Here is a 9,909-nt window from a genome sequence, read left to right as displayed (position 1 = left end):
ACTTTCAAGACGTAGTCTTCTATATGCACCGGAAGGATATCTGGCTGTGACAGACATTTTATGACAGGAGAATAATTTCATTAGCCTCTCACTACTGAACTTATATGTGTGTGAATCAGGGACTCTCATGATGCTAGAATGATTTTTTTTATGAGAAAAAAGTTTGAGTACAGAAGGACTGTGCAGACAATTAAAGGTTCGTTAAAGGTGTCTTGAATTAAAATGTAATCAAAGAGTCTTGACAATCTATATGAACTATACATGAACTCGAATAGGCAATATGTTGTGATATAAATATTGTGTTGTATTACGGCATTAAAACGTCTTAGTCTCAAAACTCTCGAAAAGAGCAATTTAATATTTTCAACAGTGTACCCGATTTAAATAACACCGCAGACTTGAAAACTAAATACACAGATACACTTACAAAACATGTAAATGTAAGTATTTATTTATGCATTTAAATAGCGTGGTTTGGTTTCAAAATAGTACACTGAAATAACTATATTTTGCAACCTGACTATATTGTAATAAATATTTTGCACCATAAGAGAAAGAAGAACATAACACGAACCTTGAATATTTATCGTTGTATTTGAAGCTACAGTTAGCTATAACATGGGCCTTCATTAACTATCATTATATTTGAAGCTACAGTAAGCTCGAAGAGTAACAAAGATTTTGAAACAGTAAAATAATCTAACAAACATGCGAGATAGATTAACTAAATGAAAACAAAGACGTAGGCGTATTTTTAACATTAACAACGCGTATGTTGGGACAAGGTTCAAATGTGAACACAGAAAACAACAAAAATATGCCGTTAAAGTGTGTAACTAAATTTAAATGAAATGAGATGGGTTTCTCCTCAACGACATCCATTTTTTATTCACTCAGCAGTTCTAAAAATACATTTATCTAACGTCATTTGATAATGTTTTTAGTTTGGTGGTAAATTGATCGCTTAAATTAGGCGCAGTAGTTACTTGACATGAAAATTATTAAATAAATCCAGAATAGCTCATGTTTCTAATCTATCTTGGGTAGATTAGTCTTCACGTTCTCCTGCCCTAAAACAATAACACACCTGGCCCCCTCCACTCCCAGTTCACAATGGAGACTTCCGCTGTTTTCTGTTCTCAGAAGCATTATATAATAGGGCAGTTTAGTCTGTCTGCTATTATCTCATGCAGATTAGTCTGTTTGGGATTATCTCATGCAGTTTAGTCTCTCTGGGAATAACTCGTGCAGTTTAGTCTGTCTGGGATTATCTCATGCAGTAGCCTATGCTACATTTTTCCTGCAGTTTCTCCGTTGCTATCGCAACTGTTACTTTCAGATGAATTCAAAATCTTATGTATTAAACAGGAAAGATTTTATTCAGGATTAGATCGCTTTCAATGTTGCTTACCCACCTCGCGTCTTGTCTCAAGGAGTATTTTTCGTCCACTGGAAATTCTGTAAAAGGTTTGTCTTGCGATTAACAAAGCGGCTCTGTACCGTCTGCGTTGCTTTGAATGACATGTAACATAGTTGTGATGATGGTGCTTCTATTGCTACTGTTTTCACTCCGCTGAGTTGGACATTCTGTGCAGTCTAATGTAAATGAATGGCTAATAAGCTTGCTTCCAGACTCCGGACAAGGAAGCCGGGGGAGGTTCAGGTTGTAGGCTACAGCTGGTGGGAGTGTGGTGGCGATACGCACAGCTGAGCTTCGGCGGTGCTGTGCGTCGCCAGGAGTTTGTGTCCGGGGTAACAGGAAGGCTCCGCGAGCATAGAGCCAGAAACGGAACCGTGCACTTCACGGAGTCAATCTTTCAGGAGTCGACTGAAATCTGGGACGTCTGGAACGGCCGAAGGAAAGAAAAGTGCGTCTACGCGAATCCAGGGTAAGATAGGTGTTGTCGTTTTGTCCACCTAATGCGCTAAAGAGATACGCGCTGACTTGTGGAACCCGATGTGAGCTCAAATGCGACTCTTCCCAGCTACCTCCATGGTTAGTTCGGTTCCGCCAAAGAGGCTTGGCTTCCTAATATTGCTGACGGATGATACTGGTTTATTGTCTGGACTCCCTGACACGATGGTCCAATTATTCTGCATTTGACAGTCCGTATCAGGACAGGATTCTTGTGCCACGTTAAAGGGTTTTGGTTAACGAAAGAGTTAACCACGTTGGGCGCGAAAACGGACCTTTCAGAGCGCGACGTTGCTACGCTGCTTCTTTCTATTTTTTTTTTTTGTAAAAGGTGCAAGGGTCGCACCCGGTTCGTTCTTCAGTTGTTGCGCCCAGAAGTTTCCTCCTGCGCTAAGCGTAAAAGCGACTGTGGTTCACGGGCGAGCTCCTCCTCTCCTTGATGGCTTCACCATCCATGTTGAACTTTAATTGACGTTCATACAGTTACATGTTCTTAGATTTTTAAGGGGTTTTAAAGGTTGTATAGGTTGTACAGTATTGTCCCTAACCTTTAAATGAGTTTTCAAATTCTAAACCTCAATAGTTTATAAAAATAATAATAATAGCTCAGATAAACATAGGCATACACAAAATTGGCCTTACACAAGTTGCCAAATCAAAATACATTTACCACAATTCTGTGAGAATGTCTATGAAATCTACAACCAATATTGCCCAACCATCATTGTCCACCCCAAAATAACGTGTTAGATAAGGATACAGTACGATTTTTGGACGTGGTTAACGAGTTAAAGATTTTCTTAACAACTTATAGTACAGATGATTACTAGCCTACTGTTATTATTATTATTATTATTATTATTAGTAGTAGTAGTAGGTAATTAGTAGTAGTAGTAGTAGTGGTAGTAGTAGTAGTAGTGGTGGTAGTAGTAGTAGTAGGCCTACTAGAGTGCTCAAAGTATCTGATAATTAAAGAGTTTTTTTAATTAATTGATAAATATAACATCAGTCTATACACACCGAGCCTATGTCCCTAAATCTTAAAAACTATAAATAAATAAATAAAAATTCTCATCGTCAATGTATTTATCTGTATTATCCGCCAGTATTATCAATATTATCAGTACTATTATCTATTGTTCGCTGAATTTCTAATTAGAAAACACAATTTATTTCATTATCTCAACATGTTTAAATATATAGTTTGTTGAGATAAATGCCAAGTCTTGGATGGTGTAGACTGTGAGTGGTTTCTTGTGTAAAATTGTATTTCGCTTGTATGATTTCATGACTAGGATTACCTGACATTAAAATCATTAAATGTTAAGATAAAAATCGTTTTGTGGGTGCTCGATGGCATACATCGCTACCTCCAGAGGTCGCTATCCAATTTAAATCCATACTGAAACCACAGCGACTGTTTATTTTTATCAATAGCACGCAAAACATTAACAGTGTATTAAATTATTCAGTGCCTCTGTGTCAGTCACTGAAAAACAGATATTGATATTAATATTGATGGTTTATTAAGTAGTTAACTTGAAGATTTTCTCTGTATGATAACATTCTTAGACAAGGCCAGTTCTTAAAGGTCAGTTTATGACTCAGTAACACGTATTTACTAACATAACATATGCATACTTAAAATGCATGCAAATCATTAGTTAAACTTCGCCTAAAATTCAGACAAATCTAAAATAATTAAAGGTTATGGAATGCATGCCTGTGCAACAAATTACTGAAACCGATACATGGGCTAAAAAAGCACGGTCTACATGGGCTATACATGGGCTATAATAACGTATCCTGGTATTTCTATGTTTAAATCAAACTGCTGTCACTGTAAAAGTCAGACACAACCAGACTATTGTAGGTCCCAGCCCAAAGAAAACCTTTGACGTTGACAACGCCAAGACGTTGCACAGTTAGTGTTTAGCTTTTGGTCTGGCCAGCTGCAGTAAACCTAGCCAAAGAGGGCGACCTACGTCGAATCTTCGACACCTTGAATTTTATATAGAAAGAAAGCAAAACACATAAAACTAGAGCCCTGTTTTTGCATTCTAATTCTTAATCACTATCACAACCTCAAGACCCAGCCAAATGGCGAGACAGTCTTACAGCCAAACTCATACAGGCTACCTGTAGCCATGACAACTTAACCCTCCATTTGCTATAAAGTTTTACAGCCAGACACTAAACGACATATGCCTGGTGTGCACAGGAGACGAGATCAATGTTATTTAGGCTGCGTTTCTGGTTTTCCCCACTTGAGCCCCGTGAGCTCGGTTCCTTTGGAAAGGACACGTCATCTTCGAAGGGATTTTGTGTTGTGTTCGCACAGAACAGCAGCCCCGTGAATTTGATGGGGCTTATTAGGTCAAAGTGTGCTCGTTTATGGGACTGCAGGATAATCACACGCACGCAATGACATCTTGGCAGCTTATCATCAAATAGACACCGCAACTAATTATCCTCGTTTGAATTACACATCAGGCCCACGTGAATAATGTTCAGATATCAAGACAGAGCGACCCAAAAGTACTGGTCAGTCAAGGAAAACGCCTATCAAATATGTATTTACAGGATTAACAAAGTAGGCGTGTATGTCCAAAACAGGGTTACAAATCCCAATTGAAGATGATTTACTTTATAAAAGGGTGCAATCTATGGACGAGAAAGTTAGTATATTTAAAATGTATTAAGTAGTCAACATTGCCAATTAAAATTGGTATATGCACTTGCGCTCAGTAACGATTCCCAAAACTATCCCCGCAAGCGAATGCTTTTAAAGATGATTCCTGATTGAAAAAAAAATGGCTGTATTAGTCGAGCGGACACTTGGTATATGACCATGAAAACAGGCGCTTTGGTCGACTGCTGAAGTTTTAGGATATAGCGCATAGTAGTGGGCTAGAGGGCAATACAACTCATACATGTTATGTTAAAATAGCATTAAGTTTAGTTCAGTGAATGTGATCTGACCAAAATGTAAGTAAATTAGTATTCTCCAATTAAGCTGCAGGAAAAACCTCACACTAATCCTAACCTAAACTCGTAACATTTAATAAGAGTTTGATTGTTAACATTTTATTAATTATCTATTGTGGAATGTTATAAATATCTATGCTCGTCAACTCGTGATACTTGGATCGACCTGGGTTTGGAGCATTGGGTTTAAACAAAACAAACAATATTTATTATGAGTGTTTCATTTAAGACATAAAGAATAACTGAAGTAAAGCAGAGATGTCCAGCTGTTTGTCTTTCCTACTATGTCGGGTTGGTTATCCATTACCATTTTGTCAGTCTGTATTTGGTAGTCTCCATCTTAGCTCAGTCATTCTCCAGAAGCAGAGGTCCTTCATCAGCTGTGGATGGAAACCAGTTCAGCTTTACACCAGAGATCATTCTCAATGTGCAAAATACAGTTAAAGTATCTCTTAGAGTTTAGAAAGTAACACTGCACTATTTAACACTGCATTTCTTACTATTTGAATAGTGTTAGTTTCACTCCCTAAGACAATACACTGAAAAAGTGAAAATTAATTTCAATAAACAATTTTTTTTTAAATAACATTTATTTTTTGCCCTTTCTGCCATGCAGTCATTCTTGATTTTGAATGAAAACATGAAGATATAATGTGCAAATGTTCATGTGCGTCATCATACATGCTTTGAATATCAAACGGTTTATGAAATTTAAGGTCAGACATTTTTATTACTCTTTTCTTCCCTTTGGAATACTGTGAATGAATAGCTTGTCAATAAATAAATGTGATCCTCAACTGAAAGTATATCACATATTTGACACAACTAGAGCATCTTTGACAATACCATTTCATTGTCTACTACATTTTTATGCCTGATGAAAAATTAATTGGCCCATATTCATTTTGTTTGAGGGTGAAGATTTCCCAGAAGTCAGTCATCTGATGCTCTCTAGCAAGCGATTTGGTTATGTTTTTGACATTTAAAATAATGTTTGGCTTCAAATCTCATACTCTACACATTTAATACAGGGCCAAAATTATCTGAAGCAACAAAAGCAACAAATTCCAGTTTTTGTTTCCTTCAGGAATAATGTCACCAAACAAAAGTAGGCTGTTTTTCACAAAACACAATATCTGGATAGAGTTCAAACCAATTCCTTTGCCAGTGCGTCTTAAAGAATCTTTGTGGAACATGTTAACATGTTTTTTTGTTTTAAAAAATATAATCACAACCATACATCTTGGAAAATAAGCTCTGATCTGATATGAAATGTTTTGTTAGATAGCCAAGAAGCAATCTGGCCTGATACTGAGCCACACCCTCAAGGACATCATGCATTATATGAAATGACACACATGGAAATACATCAATGAATTGAGAACAGAATTTTTTTTCAAACCATACATTGACTTATGTTGTGAATTTTCCTGGAGAGGCTGGCAATGCATTTCAAATATATCTTTTCCATGAAGGATCATCCTCACTGTATATCATTTGAGAATCATTCTCAATCAAATAAAGTCGACAGAATGGCTACTAAATGATTAACTAAAACCATGAATTATGTGCACCCCTAGATTACAGATCCAGTAATCTGTGGGACTGTACCATATACCTGTCCATCAGAAAATGGAAGCCTTAGCCCTTGGCTTTCCAGTTCTCACATCATTTATCAATGGTTCCCATATTGCAGCAAAACCATACGTGTGGAGATCTTAGAGCCCTTCATTCCATCTGTTATCATGGGGAATGTGTGGTGGTCTCTTGGAAATAAGGTGGATGGCCTGGGCATTCTGATTGGGACATGGAGGCACGCTGATATCCCGCACTCAAACGTTTTCATTGCCAGCTTTCAGTTGGTGAGGGCATACAGAGACACACAGAAGGTGGAGGTGTCTCACTGACGTGTAACAACAGATAGTGTAACCCAGGACTGTGAAGGTGAGTCACTGCTACCCAGTCTGTACAGAGCCAGTAAACTGAATATGTTTTTCAACAGGTTCAGCACAACACCCTCTCCCCATAGCTGCAGAGGGATCTCCCCCACTACGTCACCTCGTCCCAGCCCACAGCCACTGCCTGTGGACTCACCGGCAGCAGGATGACATGGATGATGCTGTGATCTACATACTGCAGAAGGTGCATGCCAATCAGAACCAGAACAACACCACAGTGAGAATCACTTGCTTTCATTTCCTCAAGAGCACTCAACACCGCTGAACTCCTCAGACTGAGAGAGAAGATGGATAGAATGCAAGCGGACAAGTTGAATGATCACCTGGGTCGCTGTTGAATCTGTCTGACAGACCACAGTTTGTGCAGCCTGGAGCACACCGGTCTGAAGTCTTGGTCAGTAGCACTGGAGCACCTCAGGGAGCTGTACTCTCCGCATTTCTCAACACCCTGTACACCACCGACTTCCAGTACAGATAAGACTCATGCCATCTTCACATCATAAACATCTTCGTTGAATGGTGCGAGAGGAACAATCTGCTTCTCAATGTGGATAAGACCAAGGAGATGGTGGTGGACTATAGAAGAAGAGGACCACGACCGCATCCGCGACCTTTATGGGTAAGCATGTTGAGTTGGATGACATCTAAAAGTACCTGGGTGTCATCTTGGACAACAAACTGGACTGGAAGACCAATTCATAGGCTGTGTACAGGAAAGGGATGAACAAACTTTACTTTCTGAGGAAGCTCGGGTCTTTCTATGTATGCAGGAACGTGATGATGGTCTTCTATCAATCTGTTGTTGCCAGTGATGTCAGAAGGTACAAAGATGCCCAACAAACTGACCAGGAAGGCTGAGTGAATCCTAGGCTGCTCTCTGGACAGTTTTGAGGTGGTGGTAGAAAGGAAGACACTGAATAAACTCACTGCTATTCTGGACATCACCTCCCCTCCATAATTTACTGGTCAGACAGCTGAGTGCATTGATTAACAGACTCACACAGCTCTGTTGTAACAGTTACCAGCCATCGTTTATACGCACTGCGATCACACTGCACAACTCATCTGCACTGTGTCAGGATGTTATCAAGTACTAAGTCACTCCAGATGCTTTGTACTCAAACCTACTGTAAGAACTTTGCTACCAGTCTTCATCCACTACAATGCACAATCACCCGAACTCTTATACTGTTATACAGTGGACTGATATTATTGCAGCACTTTGCACATATTTTTACTCAAATGTTTAATATATCATACTGTCTTGCATATTTTCACATTGCAATTTGTTAGATTTTTAGACTTAATGCTACCGTGTTTACATTCCACACCTTCACACTCTGTAACCAGGGCTTCTGCAACTGAATTTCCCTGTGGGATTAATAAAGTAATCGATCAATCACTGAATACATGCATCAACTTCTGTTCCTGTTACATCCTTGTATATAACACTTGCATCAGGTGGGAGGCAAAATCTCTCTAGTACTGGAAAAGATAGTGAGATGAAACTGAATGTGCTAGCACTGTTTCTTGCCTCACACTGAATCACTGTTAAACATGTTAAACATATTCATCTATCGCTGTATAATCAATAATTAAATAGATATAAAACATATTTGCCCTCACAAAACCCATGGCTGCTTAACCCTTAAACAGGCAGGATTGGAAAACAAAAAGTTACCTCAGGTGGACTTAAATAACGCATATGGAATGTGTTTTAATGAGTTGTATCTCCCAGGATACGTTGCCCTGTTAAGGTATTAAAAAATACATATAAACTTAACAATTAATGCATATTTTAATTATACATTTTTTATTCCCCTCTATTTTTATAATATGCCATGCATTTAAATACACCAAGTCCATACAAATCCAAGTCCATGCAAATTTCTAAATTAGAATTTCCTCAATAAACAGAGAAATACACAGGGAAAATGTGCTTTCAGGTTGGGGGGTGTTGGAGAACATGGGGGTCTTCAGGGGTGAATGAGGGTTGGACTGAGGTATGAGGCCCTACTCCAATTTGAAAATCAAAATGCACACACCCTCAATATTTTGCATTAGCTTTTTTTCTTACCATAATCTGGCAACATATCTTGGATGATACATACACTTAAAATGTTCTATTCAATATCTGAAACAACATTTCAACCTTTCAATCTCTTCATGAGCATAGAAATACAATGTTCATAATTCATATAAACAGTTTATATTACTCTTTCACAGAAAATAAAGACGATTTATTGATATTTATTTACCACATGCTCAGCATCTCCAGCACCAAAGGTGGCCATGACGGTTCATGGTCAGGCTGACAAAACAATCTCAGATAACTAAAACCAAATGATGGAACCCAGATACTGCAAACAGACTGGGGTGGGTTTCCTGATAACAAACGATCTTAGAAAGTTACGAACAACTTTAAGAACGCCAAATTTACGAGTGTTTCCCAAAAGCCTTCTTTGTCTCCCAATTTACGAACGAGTTCTAAGTAGTTCTTTGTAGACTTGAAAAGCTCCGCTAGTCGAAAACCGAACCACCAATTTACATAATTTTTTTTCATTATTACGACGCAAAAGTATCATTATCAAAATGACAATCATAAAAACTAACAACTAACAAGTGTTGAAATTTCAAGTATAAGAAAAAAATTAGTAGAACTCTACAATTATTACCTTTGCAATTCTGACCGATGGTACACTGTAAAAGATAACCATTGCTTAATCAAAAAACATTAGTAACCTTTACTTAATTCATAATAACCTAGTGATTTAACTCATATAATTTTAGTAAATTCCCATTTTTTTATGAAACCTCAGAAACTAAATACAGGTGAGTATACTCAACGCAAACCTTCAAGTTGCAGGATCCACGCATGCGCAGTGACGTCAGCAAGTCAAACGTTTTTCAGCGGAGCGCAGCGGAGATTTAACGTACCGTTTAACGGGCATGTTTCACTTTTTAAGTAAACGTTATGTTAAAATGTGAGATGAGACTGCCATGTTAATGAACCAACCGATTAGCTTAACTGAGACAATAATTTCCAGT

The 9,909-nt window shown here is 38.1% G+C and overlaps 1 long non-coding RNA gene across 1 annotated transcript; it reads left to right on the top strand.

Annotated features, from left to right (window-relative positions):
- The first annotated feature begins 1,755 nt into the window (after positions 1-1,755).
- On the top strand, positions 1,756-8,268 carry LOC143508421 (uncharacterized). Its single transcript, XR_013129345.1, has 2 exons — positions 1,756-1,889; positions 6,906-8,268. It is a non-coding gene; the product is annotated as an uncharacterized LOC143508421 (long non-coding RNA).
- Positions 8,269-9,909: the final 1,641 nt, after the last annotated feature.

The sequence above is a fragment of the Brachyhypopomus gauderio genome, chromosome 2 (assembly GCF_052324685.1).
Source record: "Brachyhypopomus gauderio isolate BG-103 chromosome 2, BGAUD_0.2, whole genome shotgun sequence".
Classification (NCBI taxonomy): domain Eukaryota; kingdom Metazoa; phylum Chordata; class Actinopteri; order Gymnotiformes; family Hypopomidae; genus Brachyhypopomus; species Brachyhypopomus gauderio.
The sequence above is the reverse complement of the archived record's forward strand: the minus strand, read 5'-3'. Positions and strand labels throughout refer to the sequence as shown.